Genomic DNA, 26,649 nt, shown 5'->3' on the forward strand with positions numbered 1-26,649 from the left:
ACAGAAAACACCTTTTGTTATCACGATCACCCACGACTCCCCCCACCCCGTCCCCATCATCAAAAATGTCATACAGGGGCTTCCCTGGTGGCGCAGTGGTTGAGTCCGCCTGCCGATGCAGGGGACGCGGGTTCGTGCCCCGGTCCGGGAAGATCCCACATGCCGCGGAGCATCTGGGCCCGTGAGCCATGGCCGCTGAGCCTGCGCGTCCGGAGCCTGTGCTCCGCAACGGGAGGGGCCACAACAGTGAGAGGCCCGCGTACCGCCAAAAAAAAAAAAAAAAAATGCCGTACAAAATGGAAAATAATCCATTTCCCCTTTCCTTCTATATCTTGCTTGTTTGACTGTCTCTGTCTCCTATTCATTTTCTCCGCAGCCCTCTCCCTGTCTGTGGGCTACATCCCTTTGTCTATATCTATTTCTCTTCGTCCTCTCTCTCTGTCTCTATCTCCCTCTCTCTCTCTTTCTCTTTCTCCCCCCCCCTTCCCGTTTCCACTGCTTCCTCCACTCCTGCACCCCCCTCTCTCCCTCCCTCCCCGTCTCTCCTCCCTCTTTCGGGCTCCTGGCTCTGCCCTCCCCGCCCCTCCCCAGAGAAGAGTGTCCAGCTCCCCCCGGGGCTGCCCGCCCGCCGCTCCTTCTCTGCCCACCTACTGTGAGGGGCAGCTCCTCCCACCTGCGCATAAAAGCCAAGTGCATGTTACCAGCAGCGGATCAGAGCACTTTCCCGGTCCTCTCCTGTGGGAGCCCCCGGCCTCTCTTCTGGATCTTACGTGCTCAAGGTAAGATAACACTTCTGCAGGCATCTGACCTACTAGGGGTTGCTTCGGGGGGAATCAATTTCCTCTGGTCAACATGCTTACTGTTTGGGTAGAGCTGATTCTTATGGATTCCAGATCAGCTGCTCCTTTAAACCAGCAACTGGTTTGAAAACAAACTTCTGTTTGAACGGTAGAATAAAAGTTCATTCGGGGCAGAAACAGCAGCATAAATATTACAAAAACCTTTTCTCCTTCTAAATCACTTTTCCCCTTTTGCCGGCTGTTGCGGAGGTTAAAGTGTATCTGTTAGGGTGCTTTCCTGGCCGTTTTTCATTGTAAATATTTCACATATCAGTGGGGCAAGGAAAACTTTGTCCCATTGTCAAAAATGTACTTTAAAAGAACACAATGAGTTTCCTAAAAATAGCACAGTCAAAGGTCTGCTAACAATTTTGCGATGTTTTCCAAACCCCCAAGACAGCTTCTGTGAGCCCTTTAAAAAAATATCTTTCCAGGTTTAAGTGCTTGGAAAAAATTATGTGAATGGGTGCCCTTTGCACAGAGACGGTAATCAGGTGGCTGGTAGATAGGAAAGAACAAATCCAAATTGACAAGCTGGGGCACAGTGTGAGAGCGCATAGCTATCTTTTCAAGACATCCTAAAATGAGAATTGTGTTGCAATAAGTGTATAAAAGAACTTCATGAATTTCTATACACACACCTGAACATAAAGCGTTTCAATGTGTTCCACAGTCAGAGAAGAATACAGGCCAGATTATCCAATACTTCTGTTTACACCAGAGGGTTGTAAAGAACGATTAGCTAAGAAACCTTTGGAAGTTTGATCCCTGCTTGTCACCCTCTTTTCCCTCCTCTAATAAAAATGGACCTGATTGACACCCGATTCTTGCAGAGTTATTGTCTTTAAGCTACTCTCATTTTTAAAGACTTCAGTCTTTACCTTCTGATTTCTGAAGTCTGAGAATGAGTGTTGTGCACCTGTGAAAGGAAAAATGTCTTCTGCAGCTACTTCTGGAAAACCAGACATTTGGTCCATGAAGTCTGCCATCAGAATCTGCGGGCTGTGTGGGATGAAACCCTTTCATGTGGGAGAAAAACCCTCTTCAAATATTTCCTCTGGGGAATTGCAAAAGACTGCTTAGAGACAGCAAACCAAAGCTGGCAGTCAGGAAACCAAACCACTATTTCAGCCCTCAAGGTTCTTAAAGTAAGAGAGAAAAAGTTTTACTTTTTTTTTTTTTTTTTGGTTTGCTTATATTGTTTCACTTGAAAGGGGAAAACTCCAAAGATGTAAAAAATTCTTCACTATTAAAGAAAATAGAATCATTATAAGTCTAACTGAGGGTCTTCCAAACCTTTCCTCCTTATTGTTTGCATATCAAAAGAAATAATAAAGGTATTTTAAATGCCGATTTGGCACAGAGAGGATTCAATGCTATTATTCAAATGAAAGAGTTATTTGTAAAACTTTCTGTCATGTGAAATTTTGCTTCATTGGAAAAAAAATTATTGCTAGGAGTGTGGTTTCCTTTAAGAAAATGATATAAAATTACTATTGGCCATGATAATAAGTGACCTGAGCATATTAAAATACCTTTTATCTTGAGCCACAGTGCAGACTGCTTGCTTCATATTTGCAGTAAGTGGGTAATCAACCATGACAAGAGCACAGGTATGGGACCAAGCCAAACCAAGTGTGTGGTATGTCCAAACTAATTCCTGTTTTATGTTAGTGCCGGACTCACACCCATCATCACAAGGGTGAAAATACACTGCTTCATTCACCAGATCCCCTTGAGGAAAGTTATCTTTTCTGGGAGGAAAAAAAAAGTGCTGCTAGCGTAAAAGAGCTCCCTGTTATTCCTAAATTTGGGGATGAAAAGTGTTCTCCCACGGTTTGCTTCTGCTTTTCCTGGCAGTTAATCCACTCTACCAGCTATGAACCATTTAACCGTAACTGCCTTCCCCATGTGCCATCACGTTCAACACCCTAAATAACTGGGTGAGATCATTCTAGCCTGTTTATGATCTAACTTTCCCAGGGGTCTTTACCAGACACTCAAAGTGATGCTTTCTCCACACTTTCCTTCTTAAGTTTATAGAAAAATCAGTGGTGGGGTTTCATGGAGTTACCCCAATGTCTCTCCCTTTGCACAGGATGTGGAGGCATGAGTCTCATCTATGCCATTATATAGCTGCCCCCGGATTGGCTTCATGGCCATACCTACCCAGTACCATTCCAGCAGGCTTTGAATGACTCTTTTAATGTTTCTCATAAAAGAAAAGATAAGCAGCTGCCTGTTTCCCTAGAGACACGGGGAGAGTGCTCCGTTGATTTTGAGGGCCTACTACACTTAGGGAGACACACATTTTAGATCTTCTGCTATTCCCAAAATTGTAAAACAATATTCCTTCAATGATCAGAAAGTATATCCCACCTTAACTCCATTTGTGAAACAAAAATCAAGGAGGGGAGGATGGGGGTGAGCAGAGAATTGAGAGAGAAGCTGGGCAGAATCACTCCTAGGAAGTACCCCGGAAGAGAAAGATCAGAATCTCTGTTACAAATGCAACTGCTTTTTGCTCTTATTTATGTGGAATATGGGGAAACACTGAAGAGCAAAAATCCATATCTGCTCTTATTTTTTTCCTTAAATCAGTGAGAGTATTTCCAGTAATAAGTTAAGATCCATCTCTACTATGCCCTTCTCGAACAGAAGAGAACAGCTCGGTTCTAAAGACCAAAATGATTTCAGGTCTGCCCCACATTAAAACCCATAGAACTTTGCCAGTTATAATTTTAAAAGCTACATTATGAATATAAAAACCTCAGAACATATTTTTAACTAATGGGTGGTTCACATCAACAAATCCACCCCTAACTCTCCCAAAGGGGCCCATGTTCAGTAACTACTACACACAAGTTAGAAGTTACAGGCAGCAGCTTACTCCTTCCTATCCATGGTCTTCCACTTTGATATGGCAACTTGCAGCGCTATTGAGATGCAGCCATATTTCCCAACCTCTGGTCCTCCAAGTAACCCTCTGAAAATCAAGTCTTTCTTCAGGCCTTGGCTTTCTTCTCTTCCACCAGCCCCCATAAACGTACATATGCATAATTCAAAGAGGGTATAGATCTTCAGACTAGAGTGCACTCTTCTGAGAGTTTCATTGTTCTAGCTGTTGAGTGAAAAGAAAGAAAAAAAGAGACAGAGAGAGGGGAAGTTAAGAGAAGAATGAATGCCCTATGGAATTTAGAGAATCTTTCATTTTAACATTGTGTAAAAAGAACCGCTTACTACCCAAAGCATCTAGAAATTTAAATTGAAAAAAAAAAAAGGCCAGTTTACAGGTTGTTACAAAATGCTAAGGATATAATGAAAAAGATCTTCCAATGACCTGGCAGTCATTGACATCAGTTTATGCCCCATAGTACTAAATTAGAGCTCTGCTAGAATTCCCCTTTGCAGAGACCCAAGGAGTGAAAACTGGGAAAGAATGTTAACCACATTTCAGCACCAAGAGAGGAGCCACTAATTAGACATTCCACTATCGCTTTGGTAACTACGTTTGCTGTTTAAGGAAGGAGGTTCTTTACAGTCTATCCTCAAGCAAATGGATTTGCAGCAAGAGGTCTAAAGAGAGTCACACACAAGGTCGGAATGTCTATGATCTGGGGGCCCTGTGAACACAAATCCACAAAGCAGTTGAAACTGCATGGAATCAGACTGAAGTGACTGAATCAAAAATGTTCCCAAGAACTGATCATAGAGTAATCAGCTAAAATAATAATGAATTCTAACTTCTCAATGTAACAAAACGCCAAAGCACCTCAGGACACCCATAGCTGACTATGTAAAATATTAAAACACACAGATGGTCCACTTTCAATCTCCTCTATTAATTTTGGGCTCACTTCTATTGCCCTTCCTGGAAAACAAAAGCTGTCCTTCTCTCCTTCAGCACAGGGTTTGCAGATGTGGTCATGCCCCTCTGTGCTACCTCCTTTTTTTCTTTCAGTGGAAGAAATCTCTTTTCAATTCTTATAAATCAAGTTTCTGGAGTACCACTCATAGTTGTGTCATTCCTCATTATCAAAAGTCTCATACTTCTCTTAAACAGGATGTAAATTTTCACTCCAACAAATAAAAAGGCTTTACATTTTTCTAAACCATAATTCATATACCTAGAAGAGAGGTAATTTAAACTTGCTACATGCCTCCAAACTGAAATGAAGTTTCTAAGCACTTTATTTATCTAGGCCCTATTCTAACTTCTTGGGGTTTAAAATTTTATTTAGGGAATCACACAGTATAAATGCTGGAAGGATCCTCAGAGCTAATTTTAACTAAAGTTAATTTTACAGATGAGAAATGTCAGAGAGGCTGATGTCTTGCCTAAGATCACCCAGATGTGTGTAGGAGAAGCAGGGCTGGAGTTCATATAGCCAAACTCCCTGATCAGCACTCTATCTTGAATAACTATAATGTGTCTTCCCCACATAGTGAGTATCTAAGATGTTTCTAACTATGCCAAGAATTCTGCTAGAACATAAAATATAGGGCTCTCAGAAACCACAACCTGGTAGAGGTTTGGGGCTGCAACTATACCTCTACAGAATGTTTGGAAACATTGATACAGTCCCTTGTGAAGAGTGAAATCACTGTCACCATCACAGGGACCTTGTGTGTTTTTCTTCATTCCAGGGTCTGATACATAATAGCTGCTTGGTAAATCTGTGTTGTGTGGGTGAATGAATGAAAAAAAAAAAAAACCAAAAAGCCTAAGTATAAAATATCCATATTTCTTAACTCCTTCCATAAAAATCCTTATGAGTCTATAGGGACTTATAGAGACTCAAATCTCAAGTATATCAAATTTAAGATTCCCTTGTGCTTTAGGAAATGTAGGAGAGTTCATTTAGCCTTATCAATGGCTAAGCCATTTCCCTGCTTGCAGTGCTTTCACTAGTCCTTACATTTGCCCGACTTCTAGAAAGAGTACTGTTTTTTGCAGCAGGCTTACGATCGAGTTCCAATTCTACGTGGCAGAAAAAATGTATTATTTTTATGTGATGATTTACAGCATAACCTTCCTCCTCTCCTACCACACTGACAGTGTGTTGCCAATATAACCACCTAGCATCTCCCCAGGTCTTTAATGAGAGAAAGGGCAAGATATGCATAATGGACCATCAGAGGAAACTTTGAGGGACATACTGGTTGAGGGGTGTAGGCATGAGAAGTGTTATGACAGAGGGGAGGGGTCATCAACGGGCCAAGAGTACAGAGAGAGGATAGTGCAGCTAAGAGGGTCCATTCCTCTGAAACAGAAGAGGGAGAAACTCTGGAGAGTTTTGAGGTGCTAGAAAAGAGATTTTTAATACGATCATCTGAGCTAAGACCTACTCAAATGTTGGGGAGGTGAAATCCTATTTGGGTCAGGCTTCTTTTGGTGTAACACCATTCAAGGACTGCCTTACATTGGTGAAAGCTTTATATGCTTTTCATCTATTAAAACTCTTCTTAACCCTTAACTGGACTTCCAGTTAAGAAAGAAAAGAGACCTCATTGTAGACCTGACTCTGACCCAGCGTACCAACTCCATGGATGTCATGTCATCAAAATGTTCTCTGCTGGAGCTTCCCTGGTGGCGCAGTGGTTGAGAGTCCGCCTGCCGATGCAGGGGATGCGGGTTCGTGCCCTGGTCCGGGAAGATCCCACATGCCGCGGAGCGGCTGGGCCCGTGAGCCATGGCCGCTGAGCCTGCGCGTCCGGAGCCTGTGCTCCGCAACGGCAGGGGCCACAACAGTGAGAGGCCCACGTACTGCAAAAAAAAAAAAAAAAAAAAAAAAAAAGTTCTCTGCTAAGATAGCAATACAATTTTTAGGAATGTTACCCCAATGTGGAAAATGATAAAGGTAGAAAAGAATATTCTTGTATCTTTTCTAGAAAGAATTTACCCTGTGGACAGATGTTACCCCAGATGCTTGTTCACTTTCCTGTAAAGCATGCCTGACAATTGCGTATCTTTGAAACAGTCACTGTGTTTCTGAAATTGATTTATTGTGTGTTAAAATGTACATGGTCTATGACTAAGCATCATTGTGAAAACATACTTTTAAGTAAGTCTTTCTTGAAGACTGTCTTTCTTAAGCTCTCTTGATGTGTTTACATCTCAGGATATTTAGCCATTGGCATCATTTGATGTGCTGAGATTAAAGACAACTAGTCACTTCATGTACTACTTTTCCAACTCCAACTGAATAGGCCTGGGTGTGGGTGTCAGCTGTTGGCTTCTCCAGGAAATAAAATGTATCAGCCTGTTGGGGAGCTTCTCCAGTCCTCTCTGTTAGCTAGATAAAACAGAAATTCTGGGCCATCATTAAGGTTTCATGTATTAGGGCAACTATGGCTTGTTTATGCAGATATTTCGCTACCCAGCAGCAGAGTGGCTAAGCCACAGCTGTCCTCAGTTCAACAGGAGGACAGCAAACCTTCAGAGCTGGTTGAAGGGCATTGTCCAGGACAGCTGGGAGATGTTTTGTCAGCTCTCATCCCATTTAGTGTGTTCCTCTATCATGCCATGCGCACGCTAAAGATAAATCTAAATTTGGTTCATAAATTCAAAGTGATGGCTGCACATTATTATATTTCTTTAAAGATCTGTACTTAACAATTGTCCTGTCTTAAAGTCCAGAAGTCATGGCGTTCATCAGTGCTGTAAATGCAAACAAGTGGCCTCTTGTTAAAGGGCAGACACAAGATAATGCCAAGGACTACATGAAGGGAGACGCTAGGTGGGGCTAAGAATTTGTGTCTGAGGCGGCCAAGACTGTTGAGGTTGGAACAATGAGGGAAGAAAAGGGATCTGCAGTAAAAATATGCTATTGGAGTCACAACCCCTAGTCTAACACCTTGTCTAGTTCCCCATCTAGCTCCCAGTTGATTCCAGTCCCCTGCTGTTCAAATGAGTGGGGAGGGAGGTTATGACCAGTAGAGGGAGCCAGGGGGTTGAGTGTCTCAGAATAGAAAACTGACTTGTTCCCAGAGGGAGCCTTTAGATTTGCATTTTTCTGATAAAAGGCAGAACAAGGTGTCCTTTTCAACCAGTGGCTAAAATGTACCACGGGAGTGTATCACATTGTTGGTTTTCTTTAAAAAATAATAATAATAATCCCAATGTAAGCCTCTACAAATAAATCACCTGCATTTCAGCAATGCCAGAAATGTCCAGGCTTGTAGAAGTTTAGTTGAAAGAAAACCAAGGCAATCTTAGAAAACGTTCCTTCCAAGGCCACCACCAGCCAAGACTAAATGCTCAGTTCAGTAATAAATAAACCACAGCAGCTGAGAGTCAGTGAGAGACAAGTGCAGAGAGAGCAGAGAGCCGAGAAGATCTCATGGGCTCCAGAGGGAAGCCCCAGTGTCCTGCCAGGACCAGCCCCTGGTCACCAGGACAGGGGAAGGGAAATGCAAGAAAGATGGAGGCGGAAATGGGCCAAACAGGCTTCTCCAATCGAGATGGCCCAGAACCTGCACTCCAGGATCCTGGTCTCTCCAGGAGCAGCCAGAGCGTTGCCTAGATCGAAGTGAATACCCTTCATGTGAACATTTCCATTGTGCAGCGGTGTGGGGATGGCTTGTTAAGACTTGAGACAACTGCGTAATTCAGAACCCTCTGGAGGATAGAGATCAATTAGGACCATTAAAAAAATCCTTGGCACACCAGGGAAGGGCTGCTTGCTTTGTAAAAAGTATGACATTGGGGCTTCCCTGGTGGCGCAGTGGTTGAGAGTCCGCCTGCCGATTCAGGGGACACGAGTTTGTGCCCCGGTCCGGGATGATCCCACATGCCGCGGAGCGGCTGGGCCCGTGAGCCATGGCCGCTGAGCCTGCGCGTCCGGAGCCTGTGCTCCGCAACGGGAGAGGCCACAGCAGTGAGAGGCCCGCGTACCGCAAAAAAAAAAAAAAAAAAAAGTATGACATTCACAGGAAAACAGAGCAGTCCTCTCTCTAAGACTGTTACTGATCTCAATAGAAATGCAGCTGTGAAGTTCGTATGCATGTGGCCTGAGAATCCCCTGTTTCAGAAAATCTTCAGTGTTTTAATTCCCAGAACACCTTGACTCATTCTGGGGCCTTGATCATCTGTGTGCCTTAATTTATTTATCTTAAATAGAAGAACCATTCTCAAATAACCACTCTCTTTACCATTTAGAGACACTAGAGGTCTTGCCAAGTATTCTACAGAATGGTGCTGCTTAAGCATACATACATAGTAAATGGATTGTACTCACGATACCTGGAGATGGCTCTTGGTATTTATTTAGAATCAAGTCGAAAGGGAATACAATTCCAAATAAGCACGCAACTTGCCAAGATGTACCAAGGGCATTTTTATTTCTTAGAGTACCAAGAACAATTCTGCATGTCTCAAGGGGCCAGATAAGGTCAAGGGTAAGTAGAAAAAGGAAAAGAAACAATAATTAAACTATGACTTAAAGAGTCTCAAGAGGCCTATATGTTCACTTATCCATATTTGGCACCAGTCAACAGATAATTCCTCATACAGAAAAAAAGGTTTTGTGATTTAAAAATTCTATTTTAACTGGAGAAAGATATTTTTAATAATGACTGTTACATTGTATAAAATCTCTGAATGCCACTTCTTCAGCATTCTCCAAAGTGTGTTTCAAAAACAGTAATACCTGGGATATTAAAGCGTTTATACAGAAAAAGTTTCTGTGGTCAAATAAATTTTAGAAATACTCAATGAAATAATATGACCAATTTTATTCACTGCAAGATTTCACAAAGAGCTTAATATGCTCTGTATATTTTCATTCTTCAAAAAAGTTACAGTAAATAGTGTGCCCTCAACTTGTTTGATGACAAATCTTCCCAACTTGAGAGCATCTTCCTGGTATTCTATGTTACAGCTTGGGAACAGCTTAGGAATCACTGTCCTACTTCATTATTTCAAGATCTACTGGGACATGGTATGTTCAGTGCCGCTAGTTAATATGTAATACACATGGAGTGTCAGTATATATTATGTGCTATGTCAAACCATAAAATAAGAAACAAGCCCAGTGTGATTTCCAAACCCAACTGAAAAGGGAACAAAAGAAACAGATGACTATGTCTTGGTCCCATGGCTCAGTTCTTTATAATAATAACCGCAGAAATGTCAGAATAATTTGTTCGTTACATACAATAGGTGAGAGAGAAAAAGGGGGGTGGGGAGTGATAGGAAGAAAGAAAAATAAAGGAAGGAAGGAAGGGAGGGAGGAAAGGAGGGAGGGAGAATATTGGATAGATTGAAATGATCTCTTCCTTCCCTCATCTTTCCCCGTGTCTGGATATTGTTACAAATAGAGAAATGGCCAACAATGAGCAATAAGTCAGTAAACAATAAGCCCAGATAATTTCATGAATTAGCTCAACGATCTCTGAGCTGAGAATTCGGTTTCATCATAACCACCACTAATTAACCAAGATCATTAACCAAACATCTTTCTTGAGCATTTACTTCTTCACCATCAATAGGGAGCTAATTCCTGGAATAGGAACACACTGATATTCTAGTATATCTTGCTACATCAGAGATTATTTGTTTACCTATGACACTCAGACCTCCTGCCCCCATGAAACTGACTACTTCTCTTAGGGCCCTACTCTGGGACTTCTCTTTGCCCTTTACACAGATAATGCCTGGAGGCCAGTATCCCAAAGGCAGTGTGGTATAGCACCCTCTGCTTTAAGAAAATAAGTAGCCCACAGTCATCCAAGGGAGAAACTCAAACTCATCATTACTAGTTACAGTAATAGATACTATCTAGTAATGTACTGCTCTCATTATCTCTGTTCCTTACATCAACCCTACAAGGATGGAATTACATTCCCAATTGAAAGATGAGAAAAATGGAGCCTCTATTTGGTCAAGCAACTTGCCCAGGGTCACACAGCTGGAAGTGTCAGAGCCAGGACTCCCATCCAGGTCATGCTCCAAAGCTCATAGTTTTTCTGCTTCTTCGTGGTGCCTCTCATGAGGTCTTGTCATATCATAAAAGGAAGAAAAAATACTGACTCCCTCTGTCACTACCTCTGACTCATAAAGTGAGAGAATTCCAGTGGCTCTGTTCCTAGACACTGCCAACCGGCTCTGCTTTTTGTTTAATACTGTGATTTTAATTTCTTTTTTTCTGTATTTTTTCCTAAAAGCATGCTGCCATTTCAGAGCCAAAGAAGTAAGGGCTGTGTGACTAGAAAAATAAACAAAAAAAGCTATCAATTCTCCCTAGGGTGATTTATAAGGGCTAAGGTTTCTCCATAAATTCTCCCCAAGTGATCCCCAAGTTGCCTGGCATGAGTCTGGGAAAAAGAGTGACAAGCTAGCATGTCATTCCTCAGGCAGGAGAAATCCCCATGATTATATCAGAAACAGACGAGAACCAAGGCACTATGGCCTGTTAAACAAACTTGAATCCAGCTCCCCATATCATTCTCTTTGGCGTGACTCTTACTATATTCCATACCCAGGTGATGAGAGTGAAGACAACTTAACTGAGGTCCCAAGCCACGTGAGTCACCTAGGTAAAAGTCTGTGTTGTCTACACCGACAGCTTAACCTGTCTGAGCTTGTATAGGTGTCCCCCACTTTCTTAAAGTTCACTTTATTCCACTTCAGTTTTACGAAAGACCTACATTAGTTCCTGTTTTCGCTAATGAAACCCAAAGAGGATTTTCACTTTCATGGAAAAAAGCGAAAAGCAAAAATAGCATCCAGCATCCCTTTTGCAGCACCGCCAAGCTCCTTCCTCAGGAACTACACTCAGCATCAAGCCACCATGGTTTTGAACTGTGTCTGGGAGCACCTGTGCTTCATTTGGATTTATATTTTGCATCCATTAACAAGATGTATTCCAAGGTACTTGTTTCTTCGCTTTACACCATTTTACCTTATGAAAGGTTTCATAGGAATGCTCTGATTTCGGAGAGCAGGGGAAGCTTGTATATAGAAAATAATATACTTCGAGACCCTCCTTTGTGCTGTGCCAAAGACAAAAGAGGAAACAAGGCCCAGCGCTTTCCACGTGGTCACATTCTGACGTACTTCTTTGCTTTTGTACTTGATCTTCCCTGCCTGCCTGGAGCATTCCCCATTTGATCTACTGAATTTATTTGTACTCCTCCTCCAAGATTCAGATCAGGAACCTACCCCTCTGAAAAGACCTGCCTGTACCAGGCCTGTCTTGTCTGCATGTGAACCTCCCCAGGCACCCTAGTACTCTTTGCACAGCCATGTCACGGCCATGTTCACACTGTAATGGCATTGGCTAATTTTTTGTATGAGACAGTGAGCTCCTTGCAGGATTCATGTCTTGTTTATCTCAGTGCCTACAATGCTTAGCACACAATAGGAGCTTAATAAATGTTAAAAGAAAAAAAGGGATGCAGGAACAAAATGTAGTGATGGTAAATGAGAAGGCTCTAAATATGCTTTTCTCTATCCCCATAAATTTTTCCAAGAGATACATTCTCATGCACACTGCTGTGCATGCACGCACACATGATGTTACTAGGCTCAACTCTGTAGCTAACCGTGAAGCACAGGATGAACTCCCATTGGTAGGCTAATATTAACTATAAGCCATCTGTGTACCAAATTACATGAGGAAACATTATTTTCTGGGTGGTGCCACTGTCCTAGGACTGTCAGTACCCTACTCAAAACCATTCAGTGGCATTAGGAAACAGGACTAACACGTTAGCTTGCCAGCCAGTCCCTCTGTCTCTCTCACCCCAATCCAGCTTTCCATCTTCATCCCTCCCAGCCTACACCAGGAATTTGACCTAAGCCAGATGGACTATTCTTCCCCTAAACATTCTTATCTCTTTTCTCTACTGAATATCCCCTACTGTCCTTTACGCTTGTCAAAATAACCATAAATTCAAGGTCCTATTAAAGTCTTCCTAAATATTGCCACTTGCATTGATCTTCCCATATTCTCAACTGACAAGCAGTTATTATAAATGTCACCTACGTGTTGCCTATACCCTGTATTGAAGAAACCGGGGCTGTCCACTAGAACTTTCTGCAATAAGGGAAATGTGTTATATCTAGGGTAGCCACCAGCCATATATGGCAACCAAGCACTTGACATGTGGCTAGTGCAACTGAGGTACTGACTTTTTATTTTATGTTTTTGTAACCTCTTTAAATTTAAAATTAAATAGCCACATGTGGCTAGTGGCTACTGTACTGTACAACACAGAATATTTAACTTTTCATGTGCTATGTCTTGTATCCTCGATGAGCATATAAACTATTGAAAAAAATTGAATAAGATGCTTTTTTGTATCCCCAGGGAATGTCATGACCACAGTAGTATTCATTAAATGTTGTGTTCAATGCATTACTGGCTACTGGGTCTATCTCTAATAGCTATAGTCTCTTAAAGAAGTCCTCTCCCCTACATATATAATTTTAATAAAGTAGCACAGATTGTATTTGCTTTTTTTTTTTAATGGTTTAAACTCACTTAGAATGGTACTGTATCACTACCTGGATCCTTTAGCACTCTACAAAAGAAATGAGATGAAGAATGATTTGAACTGAGTCTCTGAAAGAGAAAGTTCAATTATTCATTACTATCTCATTTTTTTCCCCTTTGGGGGGGAAACATATTTTAAATGTTTTCTAAATATGTTTCAGACCTGCTGAGACATAGAATTGCTTCAACTTTCAATATGACCTTTTCTACAGAAAAAGACTATCCCCAGGGACCTGAAACAAGCTCAGCCACCAGATTTTTGCTTTTCTCTCCCCCTGAAGCCCCATCACTTTCTGAAGGAAGGTGGTGTTCCATCATAGATTTTCCCAGAGTATTCTTATCTCTATGTCTAGTGAACAACCTGAGCCTCTTTGAAGAAGGCTAAACCTCTACCAGCAGGTTAATGGAGGTCACAGGTCTTTGGAATTTGAATGACGTGCCCCTGACACTTGCTGGCTTACCGACGGCCCCTCAGGAATCATCAGGCCAACAGACCAACCACCCAATAAAATCCCATGCCTGGCAAAGCCAAGAGCAAAGTGATCAAACTGTCTGGCTGAGATTAGATTCTGACTTATTAATAAGCTTTCAGAAGATAAACCAGAATGTGTCTCTAAGAGCAACCATTTACAGGAGATGTTTTATTATTTTGGAGGTCGGCCACACCACATGCCTTCCTTCTGACTCAGTGAAGAGCGGGACAAGGGCAGAAGAGACGCACGAAGCCAGGCCAATCAGCTGCATCTTTTCCATTCACAGCTAAGTTTATTTGGAGTGACTGGAAAAACCTTCAATGAAAATTATTTCTCTTTAACATCTTTATTGGAGTATAATTGCTTTACAATGGGGTGTTAGTTTCTGCTGTATAACAAAGTGAATCAGCTATACATATACATATATCCCCATATCTCCTTCCTCTTGCGTCTCCCTCCCAACCTCCATAACCCACCCCTCTAGGTGGACACAAAGCACTGAGCTGATCTCCCTGTGCTATGCAGCTGCTTCCCACTAGCTAGCTGTTTTACATTTGGTAGTGTACATATGTCCATGCCATTCACTCACTTCGTCCCAGCTTAGCCTTTCCCCTCCCAGTGTCCTCAAGTCCATTCTCTATATCTGTGTAGCCTTCATGTGTTTGTATTATTTACAGTTTTTTTCCTGTAATTGATATCTAGTCTCATAGTGTTTTGATCAGAAAAGGTACTTGATATGATTTTAAATTTACCAAGGCTTGATTTGTAACCCAAGATATGATCTAGCCTGGAGAATGTTCCATGAGCACTTCAGAAGAAAGTGTATTCTGTTGTTTTGGGATGGAATATCCTATAAATATCAATTAAGTCCATCTTGTTTAACGTATCACTTAAAGCTTGTGTTTCCTTATTTATTTTCATTTTGGATGATCTGTCCATTGGTGAAAGTGGGGTGTTAAAGACCCCTACTATGACTGTTTTGCTCTCGATTTCCCTTTTTTTTTTTTTTACGGTATGCGGGCCTCTCACTGTTGTGGCCTCTCCCGTTGCGGAGTACAGGCTCTGGACATGCAGGCTCTGTGGCCGTGGCTCACGGGCCTAGCCACTGCGAGGCATGTGGGATCCTCCCGGACCGGGGCATGAAACCATGTCCCCTGCATCGGCAGGCGGACTCCAAATCACTGCGCCACCAGGGAAGCCCTCGATTTCCCCTTTTATGGATGTTAGCATTTGCCTTATGTATTGAGGTACTCCTGTGTTGGGTGCATAAATATTTACAATTGTTATATCTTCTTCTTGGATTGATCCTTTGATCATTATGTAGTGTCCTTCTTTGTCTCTTGTAATAGTCTTTATTGTAAAGTCTGTTTGTCTGATATGAGAATTGCTACTCCAGCTTTCTTCTGATTTCTATTTGCATGGAATATCTTTTTCCATCCCCTCACTTTCAGTCTGTATGTGTCCCTGGGTCTGAAGTGGCTCTCTTGTAGACAGCATATATATGGGTCTTGTTTTTGTATCCATTCAGCCAGTCTATGTCTTTTGTTTGGAGCATTTAATCCATTTACAGTTAAGGTAATTATCTATATGTATGTTCCTATTACCATTTTCTTAATTGTTTTGGGTTGGCTCTTGTAAATCTTTTCTTTCTCTTGTGTTTCCTGCCTAGAGAAGTTCCTTTAGCATTTGTTGTAGAGTTGGTTTGGTGGTGCTGAATTCTCTTAGCTTTTGCTTATTTTAAAAGGTTTTAATTTCTCTGTCAAATCTGAATGACATCCTTGCTGGGTAGAGTAATCTTGGTTGTAGGTTTTTCCCTTTCATCACTTTAAATATGTCCTGCCAGTCCCTTCTGGCTTGCAGAGTTTCTGCTGAAAGATCAGCTGTTAACCTTATGGGGATTCCTTTGTATGTTAATTGTTGCTTTTCCCTTGCTGCTTTTAATATTTTTTCCTTGTATTTAATTTTTGATAGTTTGATTAATATGTTTCTTGGTATGTTTCTCCTTGGATTTATACTGTATGGGACTCTCTGTGCTTCCTGGACTTGATTGACTATTTCCTTACCTATATTAGGGAACTTTTCAACTATAATCTCTTCAACTATTTTCTCAGTCCCTCTTTTTTCTCTTCTTCTTCTGGGACCCCTATAATTCGAACGTTGGTGCATTTAATGTTGTCCCAGAGGTCTCTGAGATTGTCCTAAATTCTTTTCATTCTTTTTTCTTTATTCTGCCCTGTGGTAGTTATTTCCACTATTTTGTCTTCCAGGTCACTTATCCATTCTTCTGCCTCAGTTATTCTGCCATTGATTCCTTCTGGAGAATTTTAAATTTCATTTATTGTGCTGTTCAGCATTGTTTGTTTGCTCTTTAATTCTTCTAGGTCCTTGTTAAATGTTTCTCGTATTTTCTCCATTTTATTTCCAAGATTTTGGATCATCTTTACTATCATTACTCTGAATTCTTTCTCAGGTAGACTGCCTATTTTCTCTTCATTTGTTTGGTCTGGTGGGTTTTTACCTTGCTCCTTCCTCTGCTGTGTATTTCTCTGTCTTCTCATTTTGCTTAACTTACTGTGTTTGGGATCTCCGTTTCGTAGGCTGCAGGTTTGCAGTTCCCATTTTTTTTGTTGTCTGCTCCTAGTGGGTAAGGTTGGTTCAGTGGGTTGTGTAGGCTTCCTGGTGGAGGGGACTGGTACCTGTGTTCTGGTGGATGAGGCTGGATCTTGTCTTTCTGGTGGGCAGGACCTCATCTGGTGGTGTGTTTTGGGATGTCGGTGACCCTATTTTGATTTTAGGCAGCCTCTGTGCTAATGGGTGGGTTTGTGTTCTTGTCTTGCTAGTTGTTTGGCATAGGGTGTCCAGCACTGTAGCTTGCTGGTCATTGAGTGGAGCTGGGTCTTAGCGTTGAGATGGAGATCTCTGGGAGAGCTTTTGCTGTTTGATATTTGTGCATCTGGGAGTTCTCTGGTGGTCCAATGTCCTGAACTCAGCTCTCCCACCTCAGAGGCTCAGGCCTGACACCCAGCCAGAGCACCAAGACCCTGTCAACCAGATGGCTCAGAAGAAAAGGGAGAAAAAGAAAGAAAGAAAATAAATAAATACAATTTAAAAATAAAGTTATTAAAAGAGAAAAGAATTATTAAAAATTAAAAAATGAGAAAGTAAAAAAAAAAGAAAGAGGAAGAAAAAAGAGAGCAACCAAACCAAAAAACAAATCCTCTAATGATAACAAGCGCTAAAAACTATACTAAAAAATAACAAAACAAAACATGGACAGTCAGGAACCTAGGACAAATGGCAAAAGTAAAGCTATATAGACAAAATCACACAAAGAAGCATACACATACACACTCACAAAAAAAAGAAAAAGGAAAAAAAGAAAAATATATATATACATGTAAAATAAAAAGGGAAGAGATCAACCATATCAATAAAAAAATCTACCAATGAAAATAAGCTCTAAATACTAAACTAAGATAAACATAAAACCAGAAACAAATTAGATGCAGAAAGCAAACGCCAAATCTATAGTTGTTCCCAAAGTCCACCGCCTCAATTTTGGGATGATTCGTCATCTATTCAGGTATTCCACAGATACTGGGTACATCAAGTTGATTGTGGATATTTAATCCACTGCTCCTGAGGCTGCTGGGAGAAATTTCCCTTTCTCGTCTTTGTTCACACATCTCTTGGGGTTCAGCTTTGGATTTGGCCCCACCTCTGCGTGTAGGCCGCCTGAGGGCGTCTTTTCTTCGCTCAGACAGGACAGGGTTAAAGGAGCAGCTGATTCAGGGGCTCTGGCTCACTCAGGCCAGGGGGAGGGAGAGGTACGGATGCGGGGTGAGCCTGCAGCGGCAGAGGACAGCATGACATTGCACCAGCCTGAGGTGCGCTGTGCGTTCTCCTGGGGAAGTTGTCCCTGGATCACGGGACCCTGGCAGTGGCAGGCTGCACAGGCTCCTGGGAGGGGAGGTATGGATAGTGACCTGTGCTTTCAAATAGGCTTCTTGGTGGCTGCAGCAGCAGCCTTAGTGTTTCATGCCTGTCTCTGGTGTCCGCGCTGATAGCCACAGCTCACACCTGTCTCTGGAGGTTGTTTAGGTGGTGCTCTGAATTCACGCACCCCAAAACCATGGTCTCTTGCCTCTTAGGCAGGTCCAGTCTTTTTCCTGAACACACTCCCAGCTAGCCATGGCGCACTAGCCCCCTTCAGGCTTTGTTCATAGAGCCAACCCCAGTCCTCTCCCTGGGATCCGACCTCTGAAGCCCGAGCCTCAGCTCCCAGTCCCCACCTGCCCCGGCAGGTGAGCAGACAAGCCTCTCAGGCTGGTGAGTGCTGGTCGGCACCAATCCTCTGTGTGGGAATATCTCCGCTTTGCCCTCCACACCCCTATTGCTGTGCTCTCCTCGGTGGCTCCAAAGCTTTCCCTCTCCGCCACCCGCAGTCTCTGCCAGTGAAGGGGCTTCCTAGTGTGTGGAAACCTTTCTTCCTTCACAGCTCCCTCCCAGAAGTGCAGGTCCCGTCCCTATTCTTTTGTCTCTGTTTTTCCTTTTTTCTTTTGCCCTACCCAGGTATGTGGGGAGTTTCTTGCCTTTGGGGAGGTCTGAAGTCTTCTGCCAGCATTCAGTTGGTGTTCTGTATGAGCTGTTACACATGTAGATGTAGTTTTGATGTATTTGTGGGGAGGAAGGTGATCTCCACATCTCACTGTTCCGCCATCTTGAAGGTGCCCCCCGCAAACCTTTTTTTAAAATAATAAAATAAAAGAATTTACCCTGCGATCATCAGCCAGACAACGTCAAGAAATAATTATGGGTGTGTATTTTCCTCTGCCTTGTAAAATATTTACAAATTGTAGGATAAGCAAGCCTTAGAGTATGGTTAAGATAGCAATAACATTTCAATTGTAAATTTTTTTCATTTAGCCATAAAAGAATCACCATATGTTTAAATCACATTTGAATATATATAAATAAAATTCTCATCTGCAGACAGGAGCCAGTGGCTAAAGAAAGAATCCATGACTCCTTTGTAATAGAGTAAGAACTCTGGAGAGGTTTAGTATCTTATTTTTATAAACTAGAATTCATTATCACCACATGAGCAAGAGAGTGTTAGTGAGTATCTTAATTTGGGGCCTTTTAAACAGGAAGATATTGATATGATAAAAATAATTAACCTTTGTAGAGAAATTTACAGTTTATGACATATATTCTATATACTTTCCTTTATTTGAATTAGAGATTTTTATCTATATTTTACACATGAGGCTGTGGAGACTTAGAAAGATTAAGTAAATTTCACATCATTTAGATACTAAGTGTTGGAGCTGGAATATGAGCCTGAAGTCCTCTTCTTTCTACTAACCTAGGCTGAGACTTAACGGTGTCACATCCAGGAATGGTCCTGGCAGCATAAATGAGAAACTGCAGCAAAGGAAAGCAAAATGATCTTTAAGGGTTACTTATCAGATTCAATGATAGAGAATGTGCTTTTCAAGAAGTTAGAACCCAAACTCCCAACAATGATAGCAGTTAATGTGTATCGAAGGTTTACTCTGTGCCAGTCGGAATGCTGAAAGCTTTTTTTTTTCTTATGTATTATTGCATTTTATCCTGATCACTTTCCTGTGAGACAGGAAATGATGTGAGAGAGGTTAAATAACTTCCTCAAAGTCACAGAGCTAGAAGTAAAGTTAACCAGAATATGAAACCTGTAGAGCAGATTCCTGAGCTCTCCTCTTTAACTGCTACATCATTAACATTTTGTGACATCAGTGACATTCACAACACCCTATTAATAATCTGGGGACAAACAGATTTGCAGTGGTAGAAGGACCAGCAACCTAGGAAATGCCATTAATAATCAGCAGGAATAGTTTTGTAGGTTGTTTTCTGTACAGCTTATGATTTTAAAGAACACCCAATTCACTTTAAACCCGCCTGTAATTTGTAAAGGGTATTTTTAAATCCCCCTTTTAATTAATGCCAAAATGCATGTCATTTACAGGAGAAAAAAATGAAACATCTTAAATCATCGATGAGAAGCCACTGTCATAAATAAAAGCACTAAATTTTGCATGAGAAGTCACGGGTCAGGTACTGTCTCTGCCACCTAGCAACACAGACACCCTGGGTGAGACAGTGGGTCTCATCCAGTGTTCGTTTTCTTTGCTCTAAAATAAGTCTACCTCTCAGGATTGTTACAATGTTCAATAAGATAACATGAGAAGTGTTTGGCACTCATTAGGTACTCAGTAAAAGTTATTTGATAATAATGACTAAGAATTATTGAGGGCTTACTGAAATATTGCTTTCTACATAATGCGAATAAGGGCACTAAGGATCTCTTTGCCCTCTAATTCATTTGATGAACTCCGGACTCCTACTCCAGGGTGCTTCTTTGAGCTCATCATGGTGGCAGTGTGGGCTATTTATAGGCTCATCTGTAATTCTGGTCTTCTGAGGTTTTTTTGGTTTTGGAGTGTAAGAGGGTTGTTTTTGTTTTGCTATTGTTGTTATTTGTTTGCTTGCACTAAATGGCACTACATCAATGTCCCCACCAGTTCCCCAATGGAGGTTTCTGTGATTGCATAATCCCTTTCCAGTTCAAGGCCACATCCCTCCCTTCACCTTGGCAATGTATATCACATACAGGCAACTGTGGTATCATCAGAAAAAAGATGGCCATCCTGGGTGCCTATCTAAGGTCTTAGCTCATCCCATGGGCTTCTGGAGCTTTATGCTGCTATGCCTTGTACACTCCCCTTGAGGCTGCTGACATCCCAAATGCCTTTTGATCCCTTCACTTTGATGCAGTAATATACCTTCTTTTTTTATTGAAGTATAGTTAACTTACAATGTTGTGTTAGTTTCTGGTGTATGGCAAAGTGATTCATATATATATTCAATGTAAATATTCTTTTTCAGAAGTAATATACTTTCTTAAGCCATGCCCATTCTCCCTACAATGTTTAATGTCAGCACATCAGAATCCTGTCTTACGTGAATCCCATTTTCCTATTTTAAAAATCCCTAGCCTTTTAATCTCTGTGCCTTAATTATCAAGAAAACTTTCAATCCAGTCTCCCTCAATAAATGGCTCTAAGAAGCCCAATGTTAGAATAAGAAAAACTGCAAGCTATAGTGAAGGCATTTTAGTTCATAAAGACAAAGGAAAAGGGGCCATAAGAGTTTTAAAATACTGTCTCTCAAGTTCAATTACCCTAGTTTTGTTTGTTTAGGACTTCAATCTCAACCTTACTTACTCATTCACTCGACATATAGCTTTTGGAGACCTACTATGTGCCGAGTCCTATGCTAGACACCATCAAGGACTGTTTCACCTGCACTTATGATTAGCAGCTGAAAGGCCTAGAAACCAATAAAAAGCCACTTGGAGCATAAATGCACAGGGAATGTGAGAACTCCTTTTTTCTTTTTCTTCAAAGGGGAAGCCACTTTTTGTGCCTTTTTCATGCTGGTCATGTGTTCTGAGCCTTCCTAGGGGCCAGTGTCCTCTCACAGCACACCCATCATCACTCAGCAAAAGGCTTTCACTCAACGGCTGTCAAGGATTCAAGCCCCATCCCACTTTCTAGGTGCCAAAAATGTAACAAGTCAGTACCTTAATAGACACACTTCAGACATTCAACACACATACATAAAAATGTACAAAACAGTAAACTATCATGTTATGGTATTCTTTCAACTAAAATTGTTATGAAATCTTCTTAATTTTGTTGCCAACAAGATAAAATAAATAGTGAGTGTCCTAGGGATGACCCCAAGACACTAAGAAATCCTAGGGCCCTGGAACAGAGTCAGGCACTTTGCTTTCCAATAAATGCTGGTTGGATGAATACTATCTGAATCACTGGGGAGAAAAATAAGTTATTCCAAGCTGAGTTTCAGAATTAAAATATATTTAAGGTAACTTTTCATTTATCTAGCATTCCAATTTCTGAAAACTTCAACCCTACAGAACGCAACTGAGGACAAAAAAGTAAGTCAAAAGTGCTCAGAGGTGAAAAGATGGTGGTCATTAAGGTTCATATTCATAAGCAATTACAAGGAGTCCTTGCTTCAAGCCTATTTACTTCTACTTTGCAAATAATTCTAACAAACTTAGTTCTCTGAGTCTTGAGAACATAGCAAAGTTGAAGTATCGAATTTGAAAAGGGAAAGGGGATGCAATAAGTAAGTGCACTAACAGCAGGAAGAAATAGAATCGTAGAAGCCTAGCAATACAGGAGGAGGAAAAGAAGCTATAAAATGATAAGAATTTCTAAGGCGTATAGCATTCATTGAGGAGATAAGTTGTTGTATAGCCTTAGGAAGTTGCTGGAGGAACCACTGAATCACAGCTGAATATAAATATTGACATATTGAGTAGTATCTTTTAAGAATTAAGGAAATTCTATATTTCAAATATATAACATCAAAAATATCAAAATAATATGAAAAATATCAAAATAATATCAAAACAAGAATATTTCGGTCCTGATGGGTATAAGACATCAGCTATTAGGAAAATTTTTTTTTTTTTTTTTTTTTTTTTCTTTTTGCGGTATGCGGGCCTCTCACTGTTGTGGCCTCTCCCGTTGCGGAGCACAGGCTCCGGATGCGCAGGCCCAGCGGCCATGGCTCACGGGCCCAGCCGCTCCGCGGCATATGGGATCCTCCCAGACCGGGGCACGAACCCGTATCCCCTGCATCGGCAGGCGGACTCTCAACCACTGCGCCACCAGGGAGGCCCCGGAAAATTTTAATTATCCAAAATGTCTCATTCCCTAAAGACTCAGGAAAGTTGATGTTATTCTACTACATATGAGTGTGTATGCATGCACATATGCACACATGTATATAAATTATATGAAGTACAATTCCTGTTACGATAGAATTCCTAACATGCAGTATAATGGATTATTAACTTTTTGATTGTCAGCTTCCTATAAAAGCATGATCAAAGTGGTTACCTGGAATCCAAAACCTTGGGTTCATGCTTTCTTTTCATGTAATACAACTGAGATCAGGGAAATTACTTCACTGCTCAGTGACTCCATTTATCTATTTGTATAATGAGAAAAACAAAAGCTTAGCTCACAAGGGTCTGGTGGACTGTTCCCATTTCAAAACCTGGAAATGTTTAATGTAAATCCCAATAATACCCTGGTTTGGGGTTATTATTTTTTAAGTAAACACCGTTGAAAAAAAAGATGCAAAGGAAGTCAGTCTTTCTTTCCCCACAATCTTTCCAAAGAACACAACAAAGAAACAAAGAGCCAAACACTCTGACTCACGCCTTTTTCTAATCGTGTTGTGGTCAATTTGCTCCCGCATAAAAAAGTAGTCGTGAAGCTTTGAACTCTGGGTTTTGGAAGGCCAAGAGTGGGAAAATGTCTAGCAGAAAGAAGGGCACATTCCACATCTGCCCAAATTTGTCCAGTGCTATGCGTTTGTGAGAAATGACCGCTTGGGCATGCAGCCCCCATTGGAGCCCTTTTCTGTTGTTAGAACTTTCTGACAAAAGAAGGGGCTGAACTTTGCCTTTCAATGAAATCTTGAGTCGAGTTTCTTTTTCATATCTTACTCATTCAAGCCTTAAGATGGTTTCTCAGTTTGAACTTGCCTTTAGGACAAATGGGAAAATGGTGTAGCTTTCAGCCTAGAAAAGCTGGCTCCATCCTTCTTCGGGGGGAAAAAAAAAAGTTCTACATGGTTTAGAGAGCTGCAGGTTCACTGAGGGTCTTCACTTAGAGACTTCTGATATTGAAATTGGTTATTACATCCCAACGTTGAGCAGATGTCATGCTTTTTGTTTTCTTAGAGGCTGCTTTCTTAAAGTCTTTCACAATCTAACATACAACTTCATAGTATATGAAGGGCTTTCATGTATGTTAATTCATTTGTGAGACTTGGTATGCCTCTGACTTCCCAGTATCTTATAGTTGTGTTTTGTTTCTTGTTTTAATTCTTAAAGACACTCACAATCTGAAAAAGATACATATTCATTTTGGTACATTTTTTAATGGCTGGTGTCATTCTTTAGCTGATAAGATTGAGCAGTTGGCTGTTCTTCCATATCACCCAGTTGAAGAATTTATCTCAGTACTAAAATCTCATTGCCTAAAGTGCTCTAAGCATATCTGAAAAATGTCCCTGGGAGGAAGTTTCTATAGAAACACTCTCAGCTCACTGTACCTGCAGGCCATTCTGTCCTTTGTGCCTTTCCTTCTGTTACAGACATTTGTCTTCCTAAGTCTATCCCCTAACATAGTCTCTTGTGCTCCCCATCCCACCTCTCCTGGCTTCTGGGGACTTCACTCTGAGCCATTTGCACTATCTGCCCATTGCAGCTGTAGTGTTTTCTCAGCGCAGATTGGATTGTGACTCACCCCATTTAAAACCTTTCAGAGATATTTCATGACCCTCAAATTAGAGTCCAAACTCCATCACAGGATTTACAAGGATTATTTTCCATGGTCTCGGCCTACCCATCTTTCTAGCTCCACTCCTTTCCACACCACCTGCTGTCACCAACCCTACTCTACACACAACCACAGTTTGCTCTGAGAGTACCATAGCTCTTGTCTTTTAGGGCATTCATTCACACTGTTCTGTCTTTTTGCCTGGAACACTCCACCTTCTCATCACTTCCCAACTCCCTAAGCATTCCCAGAAGCCTTCCTTGAACCCCAGAACTGGATTAGGTGGCCCTGCTCTATGCTCAGACATTGCCCCAACATCCCTCTATGGCATCTAACACTCTCACCATAACTTTTTAATTAACTGACTATCTCTCCTTCTGGCCCCATTATAAATCCCATGATGGTCTGAATTGAGTCTGTCTTACTAAGCAGTGTGTTGCCAGCACTGAGCTTAAAACCAAGCACAGATATTCAATATTTGTTGAATGAAAGAATGAGTGAAAGATACACAAATGATAACCAGAGAAGCACAGATATCAGAGACAAAGCAGCAGATTCAAGAATCAACCAGGGTTCTAGAAAAAGTGAGTGGTCAAAAGTCTGGTCAAAGAAGTCAGAAATCAAGAAGTCTTTAACAACCAACAGTGCAAGTGGGGAAGAAAAGGTCTAAGACAGGCCCTTACCAATAACAGCAAGCAAAATCTGATAGTCACAAAGCCCAGCCATTCCCTCTCATGCTCATCCTGGGCAAAGTTCCCCAGAGTATGTGTGGTACGAGAACTATGTGCATCATGAGTCTACATCCCCAGCTAGCCTTACTGACTCAGAATCTCGTGGGCTGGAGCCATAAATCTGCACTTTCAACCAGAATCCCAAGGGATACTTATGCACCTTAAGGTCCTAGGCTGGAAGTGGGGATAATCACAATAGCTGATTGAGTAGACAGAACAAGAGTGAGAAGAAAACACCCTTCCCTGGTGGTGCCTAGCTCAGCATCGTGAGCCCCCAGTTGCTCTCCATGTGGTATATGACTCGTGGATAAGGATACCTTTGCCCTGGTCCATCCATAATGAGCTATTGCACAGCTGGTCCACGGTTGACCCTTGAAGTTCCAACAAGGGTCATGTACATTGGGTGGGGGTGGTCCTTTCACAGCATTTTAGTCATAGCTCCCACTTAGCTTCTCACTGTGGCCTCCCTTCTCCTATTTGGGGCATGGCCCAGTATAATCCATCTCTGCATTCTGTCTGGACAGATGAATATTTAACCAACATTCAATAAAACAATATTGCTTTGTCCATGACCTGGACAAAGGGCTAATAATAATAATAACTATGAAGAATTCATTGTAAGCTATCACTCCTCTGAGGAAAACAAAAATGTCCCCTTTAGCCCCACTAAGCCTGTGGTTTTAAAACCCTTTCCAATTCTGCATTATTGTCAAAGAAAAATAATTAGATATGGATGACTGAAAAAAACATCTAGAAAGTTCTATCTGAGGAAAAGAAGTTCACCTCAAACCAAATTTCCTGTTTTGATCTTGTGCTCCAAGCAGTCTCAATTTTTCCTTTGGGTTTTACATATAGTTTTGTCATTTATGGTCATGCCTGTAATCTGTCATGCTCACAATGAGTCCAGGATAAACACTGATTTTTGTTACTATTCTATTATTTATAGCTTAATATTACTCTTCACCTTTCTCTCAAGACTGTTCTATCACAGCCATTTGATGTTAGTACAAAGCACCTTAAGTCCCCAATAAACCAACATGTATGTGATGTGGGCAGGAAAAACAATGTATCTTGACTTTCCCAAAGTCATTTGAATCAAATGTTTTAAGTGTAATTGAAAACATATTTTTGTAAGCAAATAGAGCCAATAAACTAGAAAAGCTCTATGGAAACACCAGGCTCCACTTCTCTGGTTTTTAATAAACTGCAGCAGAGGACCTTAGGAACAGTGAGGCAATCATGTCCCTACATGAAATCACACAGGAGGACAAATGCTCATCCACAAGCATGGTTCATCTCTCACAAGTGCTCTAGGTAGAAAGTCTAGCAGGGAAAGAAGAGGAAATAAGTCAGGGCCCCAAGGCTTTGTATAACCTCCCTCCTGTCAGTGTGCGGACCTGATATGCCTTTATACAGGTGGTAAGATTAAGGGGGAGAACCTCATTGCCTTTGTGCCCCTATGACCCCAAGATCTAAAACCATGATTATCTTCCTATAATTATTTTTTTAAATATAACCACAAAGGAAATAGCCTCCTGGGCCAAGTCCCTTTCTCAGTTGCAGTGACGCAACTCCCACTCAATCTGTGTGATACCATCATCTTTCTTCCTAATGTCAAACATTCTGCTTGGTCTTTCCAGCCCCTGAAACTGGAATCCTATGCTGGTGCAGTGGGG

General features: G+C 41.4%; 1 protein-coding gene across 3 annotated transcripts in view; it reads left to right on the top strand.

Moving 5' to 3' along the window:
• Nucleotides 1–613: 613 nt before the first annotated feature.
• COL8A1 (collagen type VIII alpha 1 chain) overlaps nt 614–26,649 on the top strand; it is a 162,205-nt gene continuing 136,169 nt past the window's right edge. For 2 of the 3 annotated variants that reach the window (XM_081235620.1, XM_081235621.1), the window contains exon 1: nt 614–779. The gene's annotated coding sequence lies outside the window, so the exon portion shown is untranslated. The remainder of the gene's footprint in view (nt 780–26,649) is intronic. The other variant, XM_081235622.1, reaches the window with a different exon arrangement.

The sequence above is a fragment of the Mesoplodon bidens genome (genome assembly GCF_964165515.1).
Source record: "Mesoplodon bidens genome assembly, chromosome: 5".
NCBI lineage: Eukaryota > Metazoa > Chordata > Mammalia > Artiodactyla > Ziphiidae > Mesoplodon > Mesoplodon bidens.